The sequence below is a fragment of the Anser brachyrhynchus genome, assembly GCF_964034855.1.
Source record: "Anser brachyrhynchus genome assembly, chromosome: 4".
Lineage (NCBI taxonomy): Eukaryota > Metazoa > Chordata > Aves > Anseriformes > Anatidae > Anser > Anser brachyrhynchus.
The window spans coordinates 12,765,553-12,792,655 of NC_137698.1; the positions used below are offsets into that span (position 1 = coordinate 12,765,553).

General features: G+C 40.7%; 1 protein-coding gene and 1 long non-coding RNA gene across 18 annotated transcripts in view; one reads left to right on the forward strand and one right to left on the reverse strand.

The window, feature by feature from the left end:
* Positions 1 to 27,103, reverse strand: part of LOC308195067 (uncharacterized protein) — a 1,623,621-nt gene that overhangs the window by 348,548 nt on the left and 1,247,970 nt on the right. The window lies entirely within an intron of this gene.
* On the forward strand, positions 13,027 to 25,159 carry LOC308195081. Its single transcript, XR_013951249.1, has 3 exons — positions 13,027 to 13,510; positions 19,748 to 19,876; positions 21,669 to 25,159. It is a non-coding gene; the product is annotated as an uncharacterized lncRNA (long non-coding RNA).

Consider the following 27,103-nt stretch of genomic DNA (forward strand, 5'->3'; position numbering starts at 1 on the left):
ACTGATAAGGTGGTTTCAAAACACTTTGCTACTGTATAATTTGATCCAGAGAAACATTTTGAATTCAATTCAAGTGGTCACAAGTTGTCTACATTTGTGTAGAGACGTACGATATTATGAGTTCAGAAAGTCTCACTGATGAAAGGAAACAGGAAGGCTGAATAAATTCATAGTTGGAATTAAATCCAGATAAAATACTACACAAATTGTTCTTTCCACAGGCAAATTAGAGTTGCTAGGCTGATCTAGTGAAGTAAAATTGCAACAGTGGCCTCTCTCTCTCTCTCTGCTTAACTAAAGAAGAAATAAGCTCCACTTGTGAGTTTAGACATGCTGTGCAAGACTGAAAACTTAGCTTTAATTGTAGCTAACTGGGGTAATGAAGACTGTCGTTTACTGAACAAAATGATTAGGAATCAGTGGCCTGTGAGCAAAATGCTTGGATAAGTGCTCAGTACCTTACACAGGCCTTATGCAGATGTAACAACTTTTTTTGGGGGGGATTAGTTCTTCCAAGAGCTATTAGTGTTTGCTGTGGAACTTATCTCTATAGACATGCAGCTATTAAGACTATTTTTTTTTAATTATTATTATTTTTCTGGTAGGTCATATTGTGCTGGTGGTTCTTTACAACAACACACACACTAAGATCAGACCTTATTTTAGAGACAAGATTTCAGTTCAGATGTCCAGAGATGAACAGTTTCATGTGTCCTGAAGTAAATAATTAAATATTTTCAAGAACTCCTAAGGAGAAAGATAATCATAGAATCTTACAATAACCCAAGTTGTAATGGACCCGCAAAGATTATCAAGTTCAACTTGATAATCAAATATATATACCAAATCCACACAGAACCACACAAAAATCAAACCATGTTTTTGAATGCATTGTCCAAACACTTCTTAATCAGGCAGGATTGGTGCTGTGACCACTTTCCCAGGGAGCCTGTTCCAATGCCCAACCATGCTCTCAGTGAAGAGCAATTGTTCACCTATTATATTATGAACTTGTCTAGCTGTATGATGAATATTCAGTCTAGAAGGATACTGTGAGAAATAGTATCAAAAGGTTTGTTGAAATCATGAAAGATTCCATCTACTCTCTTCCCTTAGTCAACTAGATAGGCAAACTTGTCATAAAAGGAAATTAAGTTCATTGAACAGGACTTTCACCTTGTGAACCCGTATTGGCTATAATCACGGAGAATCATTAAGGTTGTAAGAGACCTCCAAGATCCAACCATCCCCTTACCACCAATGTCACCCACTAAACCGTGTCCCTAAGCACCATGTCCAACCTCTCCTTAAACACTCCCAGGGACGGTGACTCCACCACCTCCCTGGGCAACCCGTCCCAGTGCCTGACTGCTCTTTCTGAGAAGAAATGTCTCCTCATTTCCAACCTGAACCTCCCCTGGTGATACTTGAGGCCATTCTGTCTTGTCCTATCGCTAGTTACCTGTGAGAAAAGGCTGACACCCAGTTCCCCACAACTTCCTTCACAGGATTCTGTGATTCCTTTCAGGTAGCTGGAGAAAACAATAATTCCTGTGATGGCGCCAGCCTCTCAGCCATGTATTGATCAGCTGGGCTTTCCACGTCCTTTCAGTTATCCCTCCCCACCACTGAAGGGATAGAGGAAAACACCACCCGCGCACCCACTCTGTCCAGTAACTGCCCCAATCCCCTGAAGTCCTTTTCGATAGCTTTCAGACTTCTCTCAGTTGTTTCATTTCTGCCAGCTTGAATTATCACTAAGGGTTAATGATCGTAGGGGCGAACAAGGCCATGACGTTTCCTGATAATGTCACTGACCCAGGCCCCAGGGAGGCAGCAGACTTCCCTATGAGTAGGGTCTGGCCAACGTATGGGGCCCTCTGTTCCCCTTAGAAGGGAGTTGCCTACGATCATTACCCTTCTTGGTGGAGGAAGTCTTGATGTGTGGAGTCGACTTCCTTGCCCCAGACAGTCTGCTGAGTGGACGTTCTCCCACATCCTCACCTACTCATCCCTCGAGCTCCAGGGCCTCAAACCTGTTGTGTAAGGGCACCTGGGGAGGTGGTTAGGTGGGTTAGGAGGGGGCTTGCCTGCAATGCCGAGCAGGGACCTGTTTCCATTCCTTTTCATGTCCCAAGTCCCCTCCCTCTGTCCAGCATCTACAGGGCAGAGGGGGTCCACCATTATTTGGGTTGTATCACCCCACTGCCTTTCTTGCAGGCATGGCACAGAGTTGCTCCGTTCTGTTGCTGCACTCCTGGTCGCTCAAGGTCCCCCTGGGGCTGCCTTTGTACGAGAAGAGGGGGTGCTCCTGGCTCCACCCGCACCTCCTCAGCTGCCCTCATGAGGGCTGCTGGCTCCTGGCAGCTCCCTTGGCTGCCTTGAGTGGCCTCAGTGCAGGGAACCCCTGCACACTGCCATCCCTGCTCCTCTGCAGAACGTGTCTACCCCGGAGCTGATTGCCTCAGTGAGACTGTGTTGGCAATGTAATCAGTAACTGTGATGTCTTTCAAGTTTGTTTCAGTAACTCTCAGAAAAATCTTCTCCATTATTTTACCAAGCACAAAAGTGAGACTGAGAGGCCGTTAATTACCAAGGTCTTCTTTCTTGCTTTCCTTGAAAATTGGAACAATATTTGTCAGCTTCCAATTGACTGAGACCTCCACAGATCCCTAAGACCATTAAGAATTAAAATCAACTCTGATATAAGCCTACGTGCTCTCGATAGAAATGTCTAACTTGTGGTAAAATGGAGTGGGGAAGGCTTTTGCTTGGCAAGTCTTTTAAAAAAAAGACTTAGAGCCACAATCATTAAATATTGATACTGATTTTATCAGTTTGTTATATTAGGTTTTGAGAAATATACCATGTTCTACCGTTCTAATTAGGTGTTATTTCTTGGATTTTCTTTTTATTTCTTTTTTACGTTTCTAGTTCACTGAATCTCTTTTTTTTTTTTTTTTTTTTTTACATTAGGAAGATTACAGTTCATCTTCTCAAAAACATTCTTGGGCAGCAAACACCTTCTACACTTTTCCATGTCTTCCTTGTTGGTTTATTTCCTCTATCAGACTGTCCATGTCTTGATGGGCCTATGGCTGTTTTAGTTCCTCTTTGCAGAATCTCTTCCATCTCTCTCTCTCTTTTTTGTTTTCTCCCAGTAGATAATCAGAAGTGAACAGGATTCCCTCAGAGAATTCAACCTCGATACTATCTTCATGCATTTAAATGGTTTCAGTATAATTTTCTGTGCTTTTTATTTTTCACAGCTGTAAGTGTAAGAGACTATTTGGGCTCTTTTGAACAACATGCCGTCACTGTGTATATTCCTTCTGGTGTCTTGTCCCTTCAACAGACCTTTACTGAACTTCTCTGCCAGTTCACCCCGCCTTCATATGATTTTGTCAGTTGCATCTAAAATTCATCACAACTTTTCCTGATATGTAATTTGAACATACCGGTCCCATCTGTTCATGTGATATGACATGACTATGATAAGCAACAGCATTTCTAAATAGACCTTTGCAGAGCCTTTGTTTTAATTATCCTGTTGGAAGAGATGATCTAATGCAACTGCATAAAATTATGAAAGAGGGTGGGGAGAAGTTGGTCACTTTTTAAGTGAAGGAAGATCTAAAACCTCTAAGGAAATAGCAATATATAGTAACTTAAAGATGAATGAAAGGGAGCAACTTATATTGCATAACAGATAGTTAACCTGTGGAACTCCTTGAAGGACAGCTCAAGAATAAATCCATGCAGAATGATATATAGCACACCCAGTGCCCATGAGTATGATCATCTAAGGGTCTGCCTCAGAACAATAACAGAAGTTGGGATTGCACAAATAAGGAAAGGTTGTTCTGTGTTTGCCTTAAAGACACTGTACTGGTTCAGACTAACCTGTTATCTGAACTACTATGGCTACTCTTCTGTTTCCCTTACAGAACATTGACATTATTATTTTTCTGTACCTTGTTGCTGTAACGATGGGACAAATATCAAGGGTAGTTTAATATGCTATGCAGGTTGAGTGATTTTTTTTTTGCCTCAGCCCTCTCTCTAAGGACAGTGACAGAAGCTCAACGTGGAAGGAAAAAGAGAATATGAAGGGCAGGGAATTGGAAAGTGCTATAGTCAGAATGTGTATAAAGCATCAAGGTTTTAATCAATTCACAGGATAATTTTAATGAATTTACAGGATGATGTTCTTCATCTCACAGCACAACAGGTGCTCTTTCAGCTCAGGTGCTCTTTCACCACAAACACAGCTCTGAAGGGTTGAAGGAAGCACACATTCCCTCAGTTCTGGAACATCTGCTTGCAGCTAGCACTGTCAGTGCAGTTGCAGGGACCAGGGGACGAATTCTAATCCTCCCTTAGACTGAGGTACACTGGGACTCATGGCTTTCCATGGGATCACGTAAATCCAAACAATCTATCTCCTGATGAAAGGTAGCAGAATCTGAATTTAGGGAGTTAATATCTTGTGTGCAGACAAGAGATACACAGATTAATCACAGATTAGTGGGGAAACTCATTTGAGACTAAATGCAGAATGGAAGGGTGCATTGAGTCTATCATCTAGATTCCTATGTCACACCTAAATACAGTATCTGAGGAAGAGTGTAACTGATGGCTTAAAGAACATAAATATACTGTCAGTTTGTATATTTTTTTCTTCATATGAAATACTAAGGAAGTCCTTAGAATTTCAGTTTATTTCAAAGAAGCAAAATAATTTGGCTTAAGAATGTGCAATCCAGAAGTTTAAAGAAGTAAGCAAGATGAGCATGATCTATACAATACATTCCAAAAATAGCACTTCGACTTCAGTGAAAACTTGTCACAGTGATCTAAAAGTGTTCCTTGTTGATGCATTTATATTTCCCCAGAATCTGAAGTTTATTTTTTTCAGTGAGTAAAATCAGTTTCTAAGGAATCAGGTGAAGAAGTTATGTCAGGCTGTTTCTCTAAAACCATATAACTTTATGCTACACTGTTGATCCAACAACAGTGACACCTTTGAAATTATGCTATTTGCTGAAAAACATAACGTTTAGGCTATGAAAGGTCTTTGAGAGTTACATCATATTCTTATAAGTCTTTTGAGTCTAGTACTTAGAATTCCTATTTTAAATATGGCTAGAAGTGTGCACTTAAAACAAATTCATAAACCCATCCAAGAAAGAAAACTGACAGGTTATTTGAGGGACACTTCAGGGATTCATAAAACCTATAAATGTTGGTAGGCATGCAGTAAATCTGTGGCAACTGGCAATGCTGGTTTAGCTTTTCACCTTTTGTGTTTTTTTTGTGTCTCATGTCCTTCATACCTATTCCACCTGTCACATGATTTTTTTTTCCTTGAAAAGCTAAAGATTTGAAAACTCAAACAATAAACCAATAAAACACCACCGCATTTTGTTGGCTGCACATCAGTTTTTCTGGCAGATTCAACCCATGTGTCAAATTCTGTACCTAGCTAAAAAAAAAAAAAAAAAAAAAAAACCAAACACATCAGTACACAGAGGAAAAACTTTCTAAAAACATGTTATATGTTTGACTCAGTCAACGTTATGAAAAAGTTCGTCCTGGTGGTCCTGTTCACTGCCAGGTGGCCCTGCTGCGACAAGAATGGGGATAAGGTCATGAAAAAGTATAAATATAAGCCACTGAGTTGGTAGTGAAAGGGATAAAAATTAGATACTTGAAGTAAATCAGCTTCTTCTCTGAGTTGTCAGAAGGTTTAGATTTAACTGATAAACACTGCCAGTAGGAGCGTTATTATTTTTTTGGTGATGTTGAGACCATTTTGAGGCTCCAAGTGCGAGAGATGGGTACACAATTGATAGATGTAGAAGATGTTCATCTTGTAAATCATTTGGTGACAACAGTGAAGAACAGTAGTTTCTGTTGATCATGAGGCTTTCCTAGGAAGGTCCCAAGGAGCCTTGGCAGTCAATAACTAAGAGTAGTAGTTGCTTCTGTGCCGCTTAAAATTGTACTAGCTTGGAAAGAAGCAAATTGAGACAAAACAAGTATTCTTTTCTTGTTGCTATTCCTTCAACATTCCTTCAACAAAGAAGGAGATGTTTGCAGCAAAGATGCGAACAGCTTTGTTGTCATCATTGTTTGTATGAAGAAATCTGGAAGCCACTGTAGTCTTTACTAACGTAAGGCTAAGTTGGCTACCTGTGAAAAGAATTGTCCTACTGTAGTCCTAATCTGAGGACATAAGAAGCTATAAATGTAGCAGAGGGTTAAGAAATACAGCATGATGACACTATTTAATATTTCTCTTGCTGTTTTCAAACTATGATTTCAGGTCAACTTAATGGAAACTTGATGTGATAAGAGTTTTATTCTTCAAGATTAGTATTGTTATATTGCTTGTGGTTTTCCTTCTTTTTAGGCTTTGTTGTTCTGCCAGAAAATAGCATTGGGTAAATTTTTATTTAGAGGAACTTTCCTGGACAGGAATTAACATGAGAAAAAGACAAGAGGGGTGAGGGTGGAGTATTGAAGAACTACAACTATTATTGGTGCTCATGCTTGTGCTCTAAAGTTACATTTCCCAGCTTTTAAAAGTATTTGTATTTACTGTGGGAAGAGAAGGGAAGGGGAGGGAAGGGAAGGGAAGGGAAGGGAAGGGAAGGGAAGGGAAGGGAAGGGAAGGGAAGGGAAGGGAAGGGAAGGGAAGGGAAGGGAAGGGAAGGGAAGGGAAGGGAAGGGAAGGGAAGGGAAGGGAAGGGAAGGGAAGGGAAGGGAAGGAAGAGGAGAGGAGAAAAAAGAGGAAAAAAGAGGAAAAGGAAAGGAAAGGAAAGGAAAAAAGAAAAAAGAAAAAGAAGAAAAGAAAAGAAGAAAGAAAAGGGGAAGAGAGAAAGAGAGAGAGAGAGAGAGAAAGATTACGTATGACAGAGCAAGAAAGCAAGATAAACAAAAAAATAAAAATACAAGCAAGTCCCTTTTAGTACAATTTCCTTAAAGTAGATTGCCGATTTAGATTATTTGCAGACATCTACGCCTTGAGGATATCAACACAAATATCTTAATTACTTTCCAACAGCTCTTGCAAACCACTGCTTCTTCTTTATCTACTTTTTCTTAAAGACATCTTGTTGAACCTCTCCTAAACAATTTAATTTCTTCCAGTTTGGAATTCTCATTTCTAAAAGAAACCTTATTTCCTATAATTGCTCTACATTAGTCCAGTAAGGTTGTGTTCTTGCTTCAGTTGTTACTGGAGTAAGAAAAGCTCATATTTGTATGGTCCATTCATCGGTCTGAACAAATGAGAAGGAATTTTCTACCTGTGATATGCTTCGAATTATTCCTTTTCTCTGCCTGAACTAGTGAACAAATTACAGAAAGAACCAGAGCATTGCTCATGCTACCTTATTTCTCTTGTTGAACAGAGCCCTGAACAGAGAAAGATTTGTTACTTGTAACAAACTTGTAATCTGTGCCAAAAAGTCAGATTTTATCAGCATTTTCTGCTTTCAGATTTGTCTGTTCTTCTTGGCATCTTTTCATTTGTTCTTATCTTTTATTTTCACTTGTAAAATGTCATAGCCAGCTGGGTGGGAATGACTTTTTGGTGTACTGCACCATGTTGGCCTTGACCTGGAGGTCGGTGCCTCAAACCTCTCTTACTTCCCATAGCATCTGGCCAGATGATGCACACCTTGAGTGTTGTCAGGACCTGATCAGGAGTATCTACCTGGAAATGGGCTTCTGAAGCAGCCAACGATTACCCAGGTGAATGGAGCAAAATTGGCACTTCTACTTCACTGGGAATCAGGATCCTAGACAACAATGTTTACTGTATGAAGAAAGTACCAGATAATAAGACTGCTGGTAGAGTCAGTTGTTACCTAAATCATTGGATAATAATCTTGCAGACTTTCAATTTTATTTTATTTTATTTTTTTCCAAAATGCTTCACCCGTCTTTCTTTTAAATAGAATCTTTGCTGATTTCAGACAGCCCACGGTTATATTGAAAGCTTGCCTAAATGTTTCTAATCATTAACAGTATTAAGTTCAAAAACTTCTGAACATCTTCATAGTAGAGAGAACTTCTTTTCAGTCCCATACTGTGACAGAGGCCAGCTGAGTTCTCTGTAGAAATATATTTGCCCAAAACAAACCAACCAACCCTTCAAAATCCAGGAGTTTCCAGCTTTTAATGACAGTCTGTTCACTTGTTCCCATTAAAAGAAGGCCCATGGTTCACAGGTGGGTCCAAGCTCTGTTGTGTTACTCTGTACTCAGCATATCCAGCCCTGGAAAATATTTTTCCTGCTGCTACTTTCAAACCACTTAGAGGAACAATAAGCTCTTCCTTGAATGCACTCAGCTCGTGTACAATTAGCCACTGATATAAAACTACTGTACATCAGACATGCTTTCAAATTATTATATCTTATAATTGCTCTGCCAAGGCTTTTGTAGATTCTGTTTGTGTCTTTCAAGCTGCTTCACAAAGAAAAGAAACAATCCCCTGTTACATGTGGGACTGTTTGGGTCTCGGAGAGCAGAAGTGACTCTGTGGCCCTCAGCAATCCATTTGGCTTCTGAGGTTTGAGCAGCATAAAATGTCTGGACTCTTCACCAGTTCACCACTGTCAGTGGAGAATTTTTTCTCAAACCTCATCTGTGAGAAGTAGAAATAACTCTGCAGCTGAATATGTCCCACAAAAGTAAAAGGAAAGACTGTAGTTCTTCATGGAGTAATGTCTAAAAGCAGGAACTAGATTGTGAAAGGAGGGAAAAAAATCTCACATCCCTCACTATCATCACCATTTTAATACCATTACTATGTTGCTGATTAGAAGTTTTAAGCAACTCTTGTGATTTTACTATCAGTGGCAGGAAATTGCATGGATGCAGCAATGCTGTGTTAAGCAGCTGAAACAGCCACAAAAGACTGCCTGGCTCCCAGTTCTCTGTGGAGATGGGAGGAGATCCTCAACAGCTTGTCCACAGTAGCTGATGATGTGGTCCCTTATGTTCATGTTTTGCCAAAGTATAAGGCTGTGGGCAAACATAATCTTTCAGCTTTGGCTGTGCCATGTGAGCAGGGTGCTTCCTTGAGCAGCTCGTGTCTGAAGGGAGGCTCATACAAGGGGGTGGAGATTTCTGCTGATGGTAAGTGAGAAAGAAATAGGAGCAGGCTGTTTATAATTGCCTCCTCGGCCAGCAAAGCTGCATCAAAACTCAGCTGAAGGTTTAGCTAATGGCTAAAGTACATGAAAACCCTCCTCCTCGGACCAGAAATGCAGCAGTCACACAACAAAATTAACTGATCCAGCATGAACATGATTATTTTTGTTCCAATAGCCTGTACCCACAGGTGAAATGGCAGATCAGGTCCCCTCAGATGATGAGGAGCACTGTGGTGCTCTCGCATGACCCATCAAGATCCTGTCTTGATGCTGATGACCATGTGACAGGAACAAGGCTCTGATTGTAAATCCATTGCTTGTTGCATGATTCAGGAGTATTTTCTTAGGTGTAAAATAATTCCAGAAAGGAAAATTCTATGCTCTGTTTTTTCGTGTGTGTGTTTTGTTGTTGTTGTTAATTTTATTTTTTATATATATATATTTTATTTTTTAAATGTTCTTCTTTGTGGTCAGGTGGAGAATGTTTCTGCTCAGGTTTATCCCATTTGTTTTTTTCTAGAACCAGTCAGAAGTAATTTTGGTCGGCCATGAAACTTTTGTTTTAGATCAGCTACTCATTTTTACTTCCTTACCATTACCAGCCTGTAGGGTCTTCAGACCATGGCCCTGTGAGTTACAGGGAGAGCAGCTAAATGGGAACGGTGAGCTCTTTCATACACTAGAAAGCTCAAGGTCAATTCCCAGGTTAAAAAAACCAACAAAAACAAAACTGTTGCTGACAATTACCCATTAATAAGTTTTTTCACCACAGGGGTCTTGTGTGTATTTTCTATAACTTTGCGGTCGAGTAAAATTTGCAGTTTAAGCACTCAGAGTGACTGTCTCTCTGGTGCATCAACAGATGAGTAAATTTTGCAGCAGTGGAAAGTTCACATGCCAGCTTTATACTCTCATTTATGAGAGTACATGTAATGTGCTTCTTAAGTGATTGCTGTTTAGTTGGAGTTGATGACCTCAAGATAAATTATGTGTCTTCTGTGTCTTATCACTTTTCTCTACATTTTATTTCAACAAAGTATGAGAAGGTAGAACTGTCAGAGTCTTTTCAGAGTCCTACCTCAACTCCTATTGCTCTACACTATAGTCAGGTATTTTAACAAAGACTATAATCCAGAAAATAGAGGTGCTTTTCGCTCTGCATCCTCTTAAATTATCACATCTTCTTTATGGCTAATAAATGCTGACAGGACCTACAAGCTGTTAGATTCCAGCTATTTCTATTCCCTACTTTCATCTCCATGCCTCCTTTTAAACACGGCTGGGGCTGCCTGTAAACCCTTCCTTGAGAGATGATTTCACTCTTATAGCAATGTAAAAGCCGCACACAGGTAAGTTTCTCCAGGTTTTGCTCTTCATTGCATCTTTCTTCACCCTTTTTGTAAAACAGATACAGCAAAGTGAATAACTGAAAGATAAAGGACAATATCTAGAGAATACTTTCCAAATCAGTTGTATTCCTTAAAGGAAGAGCATGTTTAACTTTATTCTTTTTTGCTATAAAATCCAATAGGCCTGAAGTGTTGCCTGAATGTTAAAGGGGGCTTATAAGAGTCAAACATTTGCCTGCTTCAGAGTCCTGTCAGGGACTTTCACTGAGACAGTTTCATGGAGTTGAACCTATTTAATTAGGCATCAGATATAACAGATTTGGAATTGCCATTGATAAATATACTTACTGCAATAGCGCTAATATATCATAATAGTGCTAGCAAAATGTTGTCCTGGAAATTCTTCACCAAAGGGTGAAGGTGCAGAGTTTACCAAGAAGGCATCCCTGTCTCTTTTTTTTCCTTCACTCTAACTTTTTTTTTCCCTAACACCCTAACTTTTTACACTAACTCCTAGCACTCTTTTATATCCTAAAAAGCATATATCCTAAAAAGGATATAAAAGGCTATTACCTGTTCCTCCCCTGGGGTGACAGTTATCATGATTTGGGTGAAGAGTCAAGTACTATAGTCATATATGTTTAGCATGTACTTCATTAAGTTCATTGTCATATTCAGGGGTGTTAACTTTAATATTAATTGAACAAATAATGAAGCAAAAGGTTTCACTCTGGGCACCACGTCCCTCAAGATTCTGTTCTGCTGCCAAAACGTGAATGTCACAGAATCACAGAATCATTTAGGTTGGAAGAGACCTCCAAGATCACCTAGTCCAACCTCTGACCTAACACTAACAAGTCCTCCACTAAACCATATCACTAAGCTCTACATCTAAACGTCTTTTAAAGACCTCCAGGGATGGTGACTCAACCACTTCCCTGAGCAGCCCATTCCAATGCCTAACAACCCTTTCAGTAAAGAAGTTCTTCCTAATATCCAACCTAAACCTCCCCTGGCACAACTTTAGCCCATTCCCCCTCGTCCTGTCACCAGGCACGTAGAAGAACAGACCAACCCCCACCTCGCTGCAGCCTCCTTTAAGGTATCTGTAGAGAGCGATGAGGTCGCCCCTGAACCTCCTCTTCTCCAGGCTGAACAACCCCAGCTCCCTCAGCCGCTCCTCGTAAGACTTGTTCTCCAGACTCCTCACCAGCTTCGTTGCCCTTCTCTGGGCTCGCTCGAGCACCTCGATGTCCGTCTTGTAGTGAGGGGCCCAAAGCTGAACACAGTACTCGAGGTGCAGCCTCACCAGGGCTGAGTATAGGGGGACAATCACTTCCCTAGCGCTGCTGGCCACACTGTTTCTGATACAAGCCAGGATGCTGTTGGCCTTCTTGGCCACCTGAGCACACTGCTGGCTCATATTCAGCCGACTATCAACCAATACTCCCAGGTCCTTCTCTGCCAGGCAGCTTTCCAACCACTCATCTCCCAGCCTGTAGCGCTGCTTGGGGTTGTTTTGCCCCAGGTGCAGGACCCGGCACTTGTCCTTGTTGAACTTCATACGGTTGGCCTCAGCCCATCGGTCCAGCCTATCCAGATCCTCCTGCAGAGCCTTCCTACCCTCAAGCAGATAAATATAAAAATTAAAATATATGGATCACTTCACGAACTTGCATGTCATCCTTGCGCAGGGGCCATGCTAATCTTCTCTGTATCATTCCAATCCATGGTAATGTACCCCTCCAGGAGGGGTACTTGTTTTTATTACTCTTTTTTTTTTTTTTTTTTTTTTTTTTTTTTTTACTATATTGGAAGGTTTTATGGTTGTGTGCTGATTTTCTAATGGCCTGTAAGAACACGTATATATTTTAACTAATGTCAGCCTTTCTGAACAAAGGAAAAAAGATCTTTTACTACGTGGAATGACTTCCAGCAGTAGGATATTGGAGATGCAGAGATAAGCAGTAGTATGTGCTGGAAAGGACTGAATGAAAAAAGTGAGAGCAAGAACATTGAGGTGAGATTAAAAAAAAATTTTTGGACTGAAGCATTTTTTGTATTAAAAATGAAAGATTCAGCAGTGTAGTACATGTATATCTAGCAATCCTGCCAACTTGTCCTGGATACAAAAGGATGCAAAAATGTTGTATGTCAACTTTTTTCTAAGTGCTATTTTAGGTGATTTGTAACAGTTTTATTCTGATGATTCAGTGAAAACAACAGCCGAATCAATTAAACCAGTGGTATGCAATCTTTCACATGAAAATGGAAACCTAAGCACCGATCACACTTAACTATTACTCTTTTTCTGGGAATTTGGGAAGGCCTGGGTGTAGTATAAATGAGCACAGGAGGGCTAGGCTCCAGAAAGAGCTCCGAGTTGAGAACTGTTCCATGAAGCAAAGGCGCTTAAGAAAAACACACCATTTTCTGAAAGCATTTGGTTCAGCTTAGGCTCATCTGCAAAGCATTTTTGACTCACTAGAGTTATGAGAAAGTGTGAGGGAAAGGGGCTGTGTGATCCTGGGATCAAAAATTCAGGGCATCGTGAAGGGATGAATATGAATGAATGCTGGAAGGAGGATTAGGGATAGTGATTGACTGTCTGTGGTGATGATGGTAGGGAAAGAGTTAACTGGCATGTAGGAATGGTGCAAAATTGTAGAAATGGTTGCACTGTGGCAAAAGCTTGTATGGCCAGCTTCATCCAAGCACCACATAACAGCTATTACTCTGCATGTCTGGCTGACTCATTTCCTCCAGACTGCATTAAAAAGCCCTTGGCCTGTGCTTCCTTTGCTAAGCAGCAAGAGTATTTATGTGGCAGCTTTCAGACTCATCTCCTGCAGCAGGAACAGCCTCTGGGCTCTGTCCCTGTTCTGAGGGAGTGCTTCCCATCCCAGCAGCAGCTCCTGCACCAGACAAAGAGCCAGCCGCGGTCCCATGGGCTCCCCCATGCTTAGGAATCTGCACTGAGGCAAGACAAAATGTGAGTCTTTCCAACTTCGCCAGCTGCGGTAACCTCTCAGCACGTTCAGGCTTACTGATCTGCCTGTGCATCCCAACAGCAGTATTGTTACCAGGGAGACTATTATTAGGTCCAGTTAGAGTTTAGTAGGATGTACTAATATGATAATGACTACGTAGAATTGTATAAAAATCAACAGAGAAGGTACAGATTTGGGACAGCTCTGTGGAAAACCACCTGGTACCTAGACTTGCATGACTCTGAAATAAACAATATCTCAACCTAGTGTGTGTATTTGGCTTATTGCACACTGGGTAATGAATCCAAGCCTGTTATCAGACAACAGTATCTTCCCTGGTGCTGGGTGGTCAGATGTCTAAATTGGGATTTCAGGCAGGTGAACTGCAGGTGAGAACCTAGACAGTACATATTTATAAGTGTGTTTTTCAGAAATATCTTTTGTATAATCTTGTTTGATAGACTTTTATTACTGCAAATTGATTTTACAGTGTTTTGTTTCAGCTGTTCTGTCTCACCTAGAGGTTTACTCACCTGGCTCAAGAGAGATGGAAACTCTGCTTGAAATAATCTGTGAGAAACATGCAAATATTCTGATCTAGACTTGGATGTAGATTTTCGTTGCTCTGAGGAGCAAATCTCCTTTCAACCTGATGCTTTGCTCTGTCCTTGAAAGAGACAGGAGCTAGCTGCAGAATGCAGATCTGTAGGAAGGTTTTCAACATCATGCTGTGTGATGGTCTATACCTTGAATTTCATTTCAGGTCACTTTTCTATCATTGGCTATTTTGTTTTTCATCTGTCCTATGAGTCCTCCTTTACTGTACAATTGTTTAATGCCTCTGAAAGCTCCTGCCAACAGTTTGCCATCTGTTTTAAACTAAAACCATTTAGTTTCTCTTGATGTGAGACAAAACCATCTGATATGCAAATACGAACAGTAGGTGGCCAACTTATCTCTATTTAATGTAAATGAAAGCTCACAAACAGTATGCAGGGGCTTTGGTAATGTTCTCCATCCATAGACCCTTCCTGAGAGTCTCATTTAAGGCTAAGTGCAGCCAACTTCGAGATGTGTGGGATTGCATCTCCTCTGCACCTCGAAAGGCAGTTCTTTCATCATCACCATTGTTCATTTAAAGTGTGTGAAACTGCATAAAACTTTTTCTGCCATTTCAAAAGGGGGAAAAAAAAGGGACATAATGAATTGATGTGTTGTATATGAGAATTCTTTCCAGCTTTCACAAGGTTGTAGAGCTCTTTGTTGACCCAGGGGAGAAAGTTGGTCTTGCAGCTTGAGTACCTGCCTGCTTGCACTGGCAAATACAAGGAATTCCTTGCTTTTGGCCTTTTCTGTGACCTTGGAAAAATCTCTTATGCCTAAGGACTTTATGTATGAAAAGTTTGAATACACTGGTTCAGCGATTAGGTTCTAAACGATTCTCAGATTCCTTAATTTGTATCTTTAAAATATGTCTGCTTGAATGTTCCTTAATGGTCCCTGATGTGAATGGAGAGGGAAATGACTGCTCACTATGTCTGTTAAAGAAGAATAAGGGCTGTCAGATGAAACTAGCATGAGGTAGATCGAAAGCCAGCAGATAGAGGCAGTTCTTCAGAGACCTGTGTGTGGCACTACTGACCAAAACTGCACTGGATGCTAGGAGTTTAGGGGGTTCAGTCTGAGACAGAAGCTATTGAGAAGTACACTGTGAGGGTTTTTAAGACATAAAAAGCGTGTCCAGACAAGGAAGCTAGAGGTAGGGGAATATATGAGGGAAACATCATTGCATGTTAGACTTATTCTTATATTCCTTCCTGGAATATCTCTTTTGGCTTTTCTCAGTCAGGATCCAGAGGCATCTCTGGTCAGAGCTAGTGCAATCTAGCAGGCTAGAATGGAGGCTGAGGCACAGGATCACTTGTGCTTGTGAGTGGGCTGCAAATGTTTATGTTGAACACTGCATGGAGGGCAGGTGTTGATCCTGCTGCTGCAGACATGGACTGTGCCGTGGCTGTGCTACTGTCTGGAGAAAGAAAATTTTCCATCAGATAAACTGATAGTGACTGCCACAGGACAAAACTCCTCTCCAAACCTTCTTTGACTGTTAACAGCCTTGGTTTTCAAAAGTGCCTTTTATTACTCCAGGACATTTTCTCAAATTAGGGATCTGAAATGGAGACAACAGAGAATTACTTTATATCAAAAATACACATTTCGGTTGAGGTGAATCAACGTGAAGCAACAGAGAAATCAATAATGATGCATCTTAAAAGCTAGAATCTGTAGGAACACTATTTCCTGGTGGTGTTGGATTTTAGCTGAAATAGTGACTCACTGTTTGAAACACTATAGCACTGGAGGAAGATACCTCTACAGCAGGTCCCAAATTAATAATTTTTACTTGGCCTGTTAGGTTGGGGTCCCCACTGGTACAGCTGGAACAAGAGGCAGGATTAAAGAGGAAGGTGAGGAGAGCACAGAGACACTGTGGAGGGAGGAGGGTGAGTTAGAAGGCTGTGGCAGTAGCTGGGATGGAAGGTAGGGTCCCCCTGCAGAGAGCGACCTGGGAGTCCTGGTGGGCAGCAGGCTGACCATGGGTCAGCAACGTGCCCTTGTGGCCAAGAAGGCCAATGGGATCCTGGGGTGCATTGGGAAGAGTGTTGCCAGCAGGCCAAGGGAGGTGATCCTGCTCCTCTACTCAGCCCTGGTGAGGCTACATCTGGAGTACTGTGTCCAGTTCTGGGCACTGTTCCAGAGCACTGGAACAGGCTGCCCAGAGAGGTTGTGGAGTCTCCATCTCTGGAGATATTCAAAACCCACCTGGATGCCATCCTGTGCAATGTGCTCTAGGTGATCCTGCTTGGCAGTGGGGTTGGACTGAATGATCTTCAGAGGTCCCTTCTGTGATTCTGTAGGGAGGTAAGGGGAGTCATGAGGCTTAGCCCAAAAAAGCTTGAAACAACTGCTCTACTAGTCTACAGAGAAACAGAAGAGTGTCCAGAATCTATGCCAGATTAAAAAAAAAAAAAAAAAGTTGTTGTCTTGGAAAAGTCACTGTATAAGTGAGGAGGCAGACCATTCTGTAGTGGGTTGCAGTGTGATGAAATAAAAAGGCCACACACAGTCTGCAAGCTCTGGTCCCTCGGTAACCAAGTCAAATTTATGACTTTCCATAATACTGTCTTCTCTGTTTCTGTGATACTTTTTAAAGTGATCTAATGACTTAAGGGGATATTTTTCGAAAGGTAGCATTAGGGCATAGAGGAGCATGCAGCTCAGTTCCTCTCAGAGACTCTTGTCTTTTTAAGAGTTCTCAGAATCTACCTAGTAAGCATTATGTCTGTAATCCAATCCAATTGTAATGGTTACATTTTAATTTTCCCCTTTCATTTATGAAATATTAGTAATCATTTTAGCTGCTTGAAAGATAAAGGACAATGGTACAAATTGTATTTCTTCCAAGTTACATTTTTAATATTAGGTCCTAGCCTGCAGTTTTCATTGCTCCTGATTTATGGAATGTAATCTGGTGATAGAGAGAAGGGAGCAAAAAAGGGAAATCAAAGCCTTGTTTTATCGGTATTGGAGCAATATGTATCAATTCCAAACCAAATGCTTCTGGCAGCTTCCAAAAAAAAAAAAAAAAAAAAAAAAAGTAAAGGGAGTGTCATTTGCACTTGCATTCAAAATCATCATAATTAATAGCACAAAATAAGGGATTCTTAGGGGAGTACGCATCCTCCAAAGATTAGGTAATGGTGATGTATGTTATGAATGATTAAATGAACTGATGTCTTGATCACAGCACTTCAGAGAAGGCGCTAACAAATTGGCGCATTATGCTAGTATTTTGAAAAGTGTACTCTATTCACAAGTGCACACATGTTTCTAGAGCAGAATTTTTCTCCCTGACTCCCTCCTACTGTTCCTTACTTGCTTTTCTTCTTAGTGTGCTTGTAGACACCTAGCAGGTAGAAGAGTATTTGGTGCAGTTCCTAGGACTATTCCTGGTGTAGAGATCTTCATTAATCTGATGTCAGTATCGATTTGCCAAATCCAACCCAAAATATGCTTATAGAAAATGAAAGTGCCTATCTATGTCAGGGAACATTCCCCCTTTTCTATGGACGTGCCTATTTCATCAGAGGTGGAGCTGCTACTCATGAAAACAGAATCAGAAGACTAGTTTAGCAGTATGGCTAGATCCATTGTTTCTTAGTTCCAGAACAGGATACAGACTAAAATAAGAGACAAGCGCTTGCCAAAGGAACCTAGGTGACTTTAGATCTTAGTTTTAAAAATGGTTTAGCTTAAAATTTTGAATACCATCCAGATCTGTTTAAAACAAAAAGGGAGCTTAATTTTAGTGGTTTTGGAAGTTCTTGTACTTTAACAATAAATGATATTTTAGTCAGGTTAGTGGACACATTTTAATTTGTTGTGTTCCCCTTTTGGAAAGAGGACATATATTTCCTAATCATTGTAACTAGAAAAGGACAGACTTTCAACTATCTGTAGATAGAGTTTTGCCCATTGTCTGTTATCTCAGTTCATTCTAGGTGAGAATCAGGTATAGTGACAGATTTATTTATGATCAACAGCAAAATTTGAAGGCAGTATCGAAGCCAGTCTGCCTGTTTGTGTTCTGGGGAGTGGGGAGTAAGGTGGTGTTTCTGGATTACTTTTCTGTTCGCCTGTCTGACAGCAGCTGAGTCAGCTATTTTAACGCTATGCTGTCCCTAGGCTCTGTGCTGTTCAGAACAGAGGATCCAGCTGAGGTGTTGAACAATACCCATATACCAGAATGAAAGCTTCTGAAGTAGTATTGACATGCACTGCATTTGATATCTATAAAAACATGAAAGAAGTGTAATTTTATTCTTCTTTATCTTCTTCATGCTGACAGTATGATTTCCTGTTCCTATGTGAATTAAAATTTCATAGAATCATAGAATCAGTAAGATTGGAAAAGACCTTCAAGATCGTCTGGTCCAACCATCACACAACTACCACTGTCACCCACTAAACCATGTCCCTAAGCACCACGTCCAACCTTTCCTTAAACACCTGCAGGGACGGTGACTCCACCACCTCCCTGGGCAACCCGTCCCAATGCCTGACTGCTCTTTCTGAGAAGAAATGTCTCCTCATTTCCAACCTAAACCTCCCCTAGCGCAACTTGAGGACATTCCCTCTAGTCCTATCACTAGTTACCTGTGAGAAGAGGCCGACCCCCAGCTCCTACACCTTCCTTTCAGGTAGCAGTAGAGAGCAATGAGGCCTCCCCTGAGCCTCCTCTTCTCCAGACTAAACACCCCCAGTTCCCTCAGTCGCTCCTCACAGGACTTGTGCTCCAGGCCCTTCACCAGCTTCGTAGCCCTTCTCTGGACACGCTCCAGGGCCTCGATGTCCTTCTTGTAGTGAGGGGCCCAAAGCTGAGCACAGTGCTCGAGGTGCAGCCTCACCAGAGCTGAGTACAGGGAGACGATCACCTCCCTGCTCCTGCTGGCTGCACTATTCCTGACACAAGCCAGGATGCTGTTGGTCTTCTTGGCCACCTGGGCACACTGCTGGCTCATGTTTAGGTGAACATCGACCAACACCCCCAGATCCTTTTCCTCTGCACAGCTTTGCAGCCACTCTGCCCCAAGCCTGTAGCACTGCATGGGTTTCTTGTCACCAAAGTGCAGGACCCAGCACTTAGCCATGTTGAACCTCATCCCATTGGCCCCAACACTGATCCCTGGGGAACACCACTGGTGACCAGTCGCCAGCTGGATTTCTCTCTGTTCACCACCACTCTCTGGGCCTGGCCACCCAGCCAGTTTTTAACCCAGCAAAGAGTGTGCCTGTCCAAGCCATGGGCTGCCAGCTTCTCCAGGAAAGTACTGTGGGAGATTGTTTCAAAAGCTTTGCTGAAGTCTAGGCAGACTACATCAGCAGCCTTTCACTCATCCACCAGGCATTTCACCTGATCACAGAAGATGAGGTTGGACAGGCAGGACTTGCTTTTATTGAACCCATTCTGACTGGGCCTGATCCTCAGGTTGTCCCTCACATGCTGCATGATTGCATTCAAGACAACCTGTTCCATCACCTTTCATGGCACCAAGGTCAGACTGGCAGGCCTGTATCACAGAATAATTATAGAATCATAGAATGGCTTGGGTTGGAAGGGACCTTAAAGATCATCCAACTCTGTTTTTCATTGTATTTTGTTCCTGTGTTCTTTTTAGGAGGGGGAGTGAGAGAGCAGTGTTGTGGAGTTTATCTGTTCATCAATATGAAACCACCACATCCTCACACACCAGAATCCTCCACAGGTGGGAGAAGATGGCTTTTGTTTCACCTCCTGCTGCTCCCAGGTACCTTTTTGCACTTACGAATTGTTTAGCTTAAGTGATACCTATGCCTTCATAGTTGACTGGTGTAGGGGTAGGTGCAGACAGACAGTGCTGTGAGTTTGGGATAGCTGAGTTGAGAGCTTGAGCTCATTAATCTCTGCAATAAGGATTTCCAGAATGCTCTTCATTTGGGAAAAAAAAAAACAAAACGGAAAAGAGCAGTGCTTCACTGTGGTGGAATAAAATTTCATTTTGAATAGGTTGAATGCTACTGCAGCGTTTTTACTCCATAAGAAGACTTTCATTTCACATCAGAGGCTATATGCTTACAGAGCTTTTTTCTCCAGTCTAACCTACTAGTTCACATTGGTGTGAATTAATGACATATATTCTGGCTTCCCACAGCTTCTGTACTATTTGAGACATTTTCCAATGATACTGTCAATGCTGTCTATCTATGGTACAAACTTGGGGAAATTATTTTACTCAAGGGGAAAATTATTATACTCAATTATAACTTTTTATACACTCTCCTCTAGTCGATATAAAAATAGCTTGTTTTACTGATTGCACTTTGAAGAGCTCTCTGTACAGTAGGCTTTATATGACACCTTTCCAGTTAGCCACACTGTGAGCAAGATGGGATGAAGGAGGAGTCCCCTTGAGATGTGAGATCTGGCTTTTTGTCAGCTGGAGTTTCAAAGGCACAGGCTGATCCCAAGCTCAACCACCTTTGCCTTAATACAGCTCACGATACCCCTCTACAAGCTTGTCACTCATAGCTGCTATGTCTGATCCCACCGGGCATTCATCATTGAAACAGCTTCCTGGAACATGCAAGTACTAAAAAGCCCAATTTTCTCAGCACAAGCACTTTTCAAAGGAAGAATTTTTCTGAGGGCATTTGATGCAAACTTTGTTATAAAACTCACACAACCATTCAGCCTGCACCAACGTTAAGATCATACTGAGGGCTACATGGTTTTAAACATGAGGTTAAAAAAAAAAAAAAGCATAAAATGTAAGGCTGTGAGCCTTAGCTGTGCTTTCTTGTTCATATACATTCATAACACAAGCTGTGTTATTCAGAAAAAGAGAGGGACCATGGGTGGTATTGGATATTCTACCCTTAGCAAAATCAAGTCACTTATAGATTCCGATTTGGTACCTAGGAACAGAATTGCAAGTAGCCTTTCTAGTTACCAGAAAATAAATAAATAAGTATAATAATATATATATATTATTTAAATCAAAATTTAGAAGGCTTCTTCTGGCCAGGATAAAAATTAAGCACATCTTCAGATTTGACAGTATATGTTGAAAACCCACTTGTGTCAGCATGTATGTTTATTTTTATGCGTATGCTTCTGTTCAGTCATATGTTTGTTGTGAAAAGGAAACCTCCAAATAGTACTTTTAATAACTCCCTTTATGAAATAGAAGCTCTCCTTGTGATAAATGTGGTAAAAATATCAATGTTTATATTTGCCGTAAAGGGGAAAATTATCTTCTTGAAGTGTTAATACTACATGGAATGTTAAGAATAACATGTAATCTGGCGCCGCCTTAATTAGTTTCAAAATGTGTGTGGAAGCATCAGAGTGAAGACGTGGGAGGCAGCTATTCTGATCAGATGAATATACAGTTTTCTGATCACACTATGTTTTAATTAACTAGCTCTTACTGACTTCTATAAAGTTGATAAGCAGTTATCCAAAGTAGTTATCTGGTATCTGAACCAGATGCTGCTTTTTCTTAGATGCACTGGTAGCTTTAATGTAACTTCAAAATACGGTGTTCTTCTTGAAATAAGGGAACTCTACAGCAGTTGCTGGGATCACTGTAAGAACTGCTGGTGTCTATGGAAACAAACCCGCACAGTGAATGCCAACAGGCCTGGCTGTTTCAATAGCTGCACCCTGCCGGACAGAGGGTAATTGCTCTCTTTAACTACCCAGTGTGGGGAGCTACAGATAAGACGGAGACAAACTCTTCTGGAGGTGCACAGGAGAAGGAGAAGACAATGCTTACATATGCTTGGTTGTAAATTATGGTTGCGAGTGAATTATTGCATGTGGAAATTATGGCTAAATTTAACAAAAATGTCCATGCAGTGAAAGCAGCTGAGCACTGGAGCAGACTGGGAAATTTCAGTCCCTGTAGAGGAGTTTTGAAACTCAGCTGGACAAGACCCTGAACAGCCTCATCTGGTGGAGCCCTGCTCTGTGCAAGAGATTGAACTTGAAGCCTCCCTTCCAACTTGAGTTACTGTATGACCGTGATATTAACAAAGGGAAAACTAATTGCAGGAATGTGAAATAATGCAGCAAGGGACACTGTAACAGAAAATGGGTTCCTGTAAGGATGACACATTGATCAGCACAGATTTCATTATCGAGGGAAACATAAGTTCTCTGAAATGACTAGAATGAACTCTGTGAAGACTTAGGGCTCTTGAAACTGTGCCGTATGTACCAGGTGGGATTCTCTGAGGTTCTTCAGAATCAATTGGTAGAATTTTGACTGAGGGATCTCTCCTGCATTTGGAGACACCTTAAATACCTTGGAATATGTTTGGGAATCATTACTCATGCAACAACTTGACTGAAGCAACTATGTTTTGAAAAAACATCAGTCTTCCCAATCATACTGGCTTTTGAGTAAAATTTAGTAAAATTTTCCAGGAAAAATATTTCATGTGAAAGCATATATCCCATTATTTACTACTTTAAGACTGTTATCTTAGGTTGACTGATATTTTTTTCATTTTTTTTTTTCCTTCTTTTTCTCAAACATGTAATTCTCCTAAAGAATGTGTCTGTGGAAAATCTGAGCTTGCAAACATAATACCTCCTCTACCATTTGTTTTCTTCATTAAAGTAACACAAAAGCCAATGTCATCTTGTTTGAGGGACAAAACCTTCTGGACTCATATTGTAAGCCAAGCCCTTTGGAAAAATTTGGTATTTGGGCATCAGTTCTGTCCTCTGTGTCAAAAAGTCACATGCATGGATGTTTCTGTGTCTCTGTGAAAGATTTGGGCCTTTACAGATTTATTTATTTTTTTCCCAGAAAGTCTTTATTTTAGTTGCTTTCTTATTCATTATGATAGTTAGGATATAGATTCAGAAGGACAGTGTAGGCATCTTAAATTTCCTAGGCCCTAGTCTGCTGAAGCCTAGGTTACATTCAGGCGAATGTCCTCATAAAGACTAACTTACAGTATAGAAGTAAATTTTACTTCACAGTCTGCTGACTTTTGTTCTCTAAGATGAATTGTGAGCACACACAACTAAAAGTGGCTGTCAGGATGAGTCCAGAGCAAAATTTGACCTCTGTCTACAGTGTGTGGCTCTCAGAGTTGTCTTTTAGGATCATTCTGAAATGCTTTAAGTAATGGCCAAAATCTGATCGAAGTTGAGAAAGTTTTGTGACTAGCTTTAAGAGGCTGAGTAATGGTAGGAAATCATTTTGAGGATCCCACTCACTTGTATTTTGGGACCAACTGTTACTGGTGGATCGAAGCAGAAAGCAATTAGGGATATTTTGGAAAGCTGAGAATAAATTCTTTCTTCAACCTTGTGCACTTGCCTTCTGATCTACTCAGTCACAGATAAAATCTATAGAGACGTCCACTGAAAGCAGACTTTTAAATAAATTCATTTGGATTGGTAACTGTCCCAACATGTGGGTAATTAATGATTATTTCATCATCCAGTTGGAGAAACAGAATATGAACTGTGTTACTGTGGTAGCTAATCACACTGTTAGACTACACATTTGAGAACATACATTGGGAAAAATACTCTTTACTCGTAATTTGTGGCCCAAACAATCCTCTTTTTTCCTGTTTAAAAAAAGGAAACCCCTTAATTTTAACATAAATATGCCAACTTAAAAGCCAACATTACCCTTCTAAAGTCTACTCCACATCACATCTGGTAGGACTGAACATAATTAATTGCAAGAGGAATGTAAAGCAATGGCATGCCAAAAGCTTTAATGTAATTCCAAATCATGCCTTATGCCAATCTCTCATTCTCTGCCAGTATGAACTGGCATATCCTGTGGATGGCGTTTGATGTACTTTGGCACCTAAAAGAAACTGTGAGTACGTTTTGGAGATAAAAATGGGAGAACAGTTGCACAGCTCCTAATGGAATTTACCAATTCCAGGATAGCACTTGCTAAGGGTTGTTTGACAACAAAAATCAGTGTGCACTCCAGGAGACAAAAAAATAAAAACCAAAAAAACTCCCAGACAGTTGCCTGGCATTACTTGTCTGTGAGCAAACTTCCTTTTTTTTTTTTTTTTTTCTCTTTTTCTCATAACAGTCCTTCTCCCTAACCACTTGTCCTGCCATCCACAAATGGTGAGAAATATCACACTGAAGTCTGTAAAAATCCTATTGACTTTAAGAAGGGCCAGATTCTTACCAAACCTGTGTATCTAGAAGCTGTATTCATGATCTGAGACATGCAGATGGAGTACTGAGCCTGATAATCTGCTCAATTAAGCACACAAGCCAGTTAGCAGAGAGCACTGGAGATGATTATAGTCAGGCTCAGAGCCAGGACCCCTCTGGAGCCTGAACTCCTGCACTGCACACTCCTGGGAGACAGTTCAGGCTTTGGGCCCAGCATGCTACCAATTCAAACACCAGTCTTAAAAATGGAAATGTTATTACTGGTGGGGGGAAACCATGTATGTATTCAAGAACACCCTAATATCCCCTTTTGGTTTGTATTGGAGCACCAGAAAAAATTAGTAATTCCAATCAATTGAACAGGAGCCCCACAGGAGTTGTTTTAATCTGTTTTCCATCTCAGTCTCTGTCAGAAACAGACTGCCCCCATTTTGTGTGTGTGCACTGACACCTCAGCTTTATCTCCTTTTAGCTTTAGTGGTACCAGCTCACACTTTCAAAGACAATTTTTCCTCCAGTTTTATGTTTCATACCTGGCAGTGTGGGCAGGTGCACAAGACCTTAAGAGTGGGAATTTGTAAGCCCGTGTGCTTTGCTTGGGAGCTGTCAAGTCTCCAGCAGCTCGTTTCACCTCTCAGCTTTGAACAGGACCTACTGAGGGCAAGGATTTTCTTTCCTTATGTGTTTTTTCAGTGCTGTAAGGAATGCAGCCTTGACCTTGAGTAAGATTTGACTTTCACATCTAGGCAGCGTGTAACTGCTGTTCTAATAGGAACAGTTGTCTGTTGTCTTTTTACATCAAGACGTCTTTCTCAAACTAATGCAGCGCCTGTATTAGTTTCTCTAGAAATAGTGTAGTTTTTAGAGCACAGAAGAAAATATGTTCCATAGATTTCAGTATGATGGTCAGCTCCCTGGAGCACTGCTTTTTAAGGTAAACAGAGTTTTGCTATCTGAATTCAAGCATCCTATGTTGACAACACTGATCATTTTGTTTTACCTCTGTTGTGAATGTAAGGTAGAATGAACTGTGCTTAAATGATTGTTTTATGCCTGCTTCATGTATGTCTTTGACTAGAATTACTGAACAGTCTCTACAGTGGGAAGTCATTCTGCTTTATATCTGAGTCCTTCAGAAAGTGATATACAGCAGCATTATAGGGAGGTTGGATACTCTAAAGGTAGTAAAGTCTTAGTTTAGGTTAGAACTGTGTAAATAATATCTCCTTGATAGCTAGCTGAAGGGCAGCTATTAAAACAATGAATTATTCTTCTAATTCTGAACAGTGAACTACAACGCAAAGACCTGTAATAAGGTATATGTGATAAGGGCACCAACACATATCAAGAGAGACCAATCTTTCTACAGTGTACCATGACACTTTGCAGGTCATCTCTTTGCAAAGGCACTTAACAAAAGGCAATATTTTAGGGAAGTCCATGCACTTGGACAACCAGGATGTGTCTGGTTCCATACTCCACTCCAGTATTAACCCTTTGTGTGTAACCTTTAGCAAATCACTTGACCTTCTTGGGTCCAACACGGCAGAGCACTCAAACATTAGATCTTGACAAAATTTTTCACTTGGAGCTTATTTTCATCAGAAAAAAAAAAAAAGCCTATTTGGCAATACTGAAAATTTTCCAAAATTTGTCTCAAGTTTGAATCATTCCTGTTAAAAACAAATCAGAAACAATTTTAAAACCAATGTTTATTTTGGAATTTTTAAGGATCTATTTATTTCTGTATTTAAAACAACTGTGTATGATAGAGGAAGAGAAAAAAGCCTGATGTAAGATATGATATGGAGGACTGGGCGGTAAATGTCCTCCAGAAAAAGAAGGAGGCAAGCATGACTAACACTGAGACTGTCTCAGAGACAGTCATTTTTGGAGATGACATTTTTGGAGATTTTTTTTCTGTGATAATACAAATATATGAAAGTATCTTACTCCATCATCTGGGTATTATGTTCTAAAATTATGAAACATATCACAGGTCATTTTTTTCCAAAGCAGTTCCTGCTAAGCACATCTGCAAAGAACTTTTTAATATATCTGGGCATTTCCCAAAGTACCTGGAAATGTGTTATTTTGAAAAACTCTTCTTCATTCATATTAAAAAAAACAACAACCACTCAGCCAGTAGCAGAGCTACCCACACATAACAAACAACACTAAATTAACCACTTGGTAATTTGAAATCATGAGTAATAGAATATACCAAGCCTTCTTAGGTTTGATAAATGATTTATCTTCAATTTAAATGGCATCTCTGCTCATAATCTCATTTCTTCCTACTGTGGAATAATTACCTAAGGTGACTTATAAATTAAGCTTATATTCACATTTTTAAGAAAAGGTACAACATTGAAGAAGCTTCCAGGGTGGAATGTAGCTGCATTCCATAGAAGCTTCCTAGGCCTCCAACCTTAGAAGTTGGCCACAATAGGGGAACGTGGTGTGCTGACTCTAAGAGGAACTGTACGGAGGGTGGAGTGGAGACAACAGCCAGGCTCTGTGATAAGATGGGAATTCAAAGGTACATCAGAACCGATAAAATGCACATTTGCTACTCTGGGCCAATGGTCTGCCATGTTTTTGACAAAATGCTGTCCTTTTGGTGAAATTTGCTCATTATAGTGTCATTACTGTGAATCCATAATCGTGATATCTTGATACCTTGGATGCAACCGGACTTGTAAAGGCTAATTGAGCAGCACTCCCAATTACGTTAACCTTTAACGCAATACCTGCACAACTGATACTTGGCCTGTCGAGGCAAATCCAGATATTCCTGGTGCTGCTCATCTTTACCTGT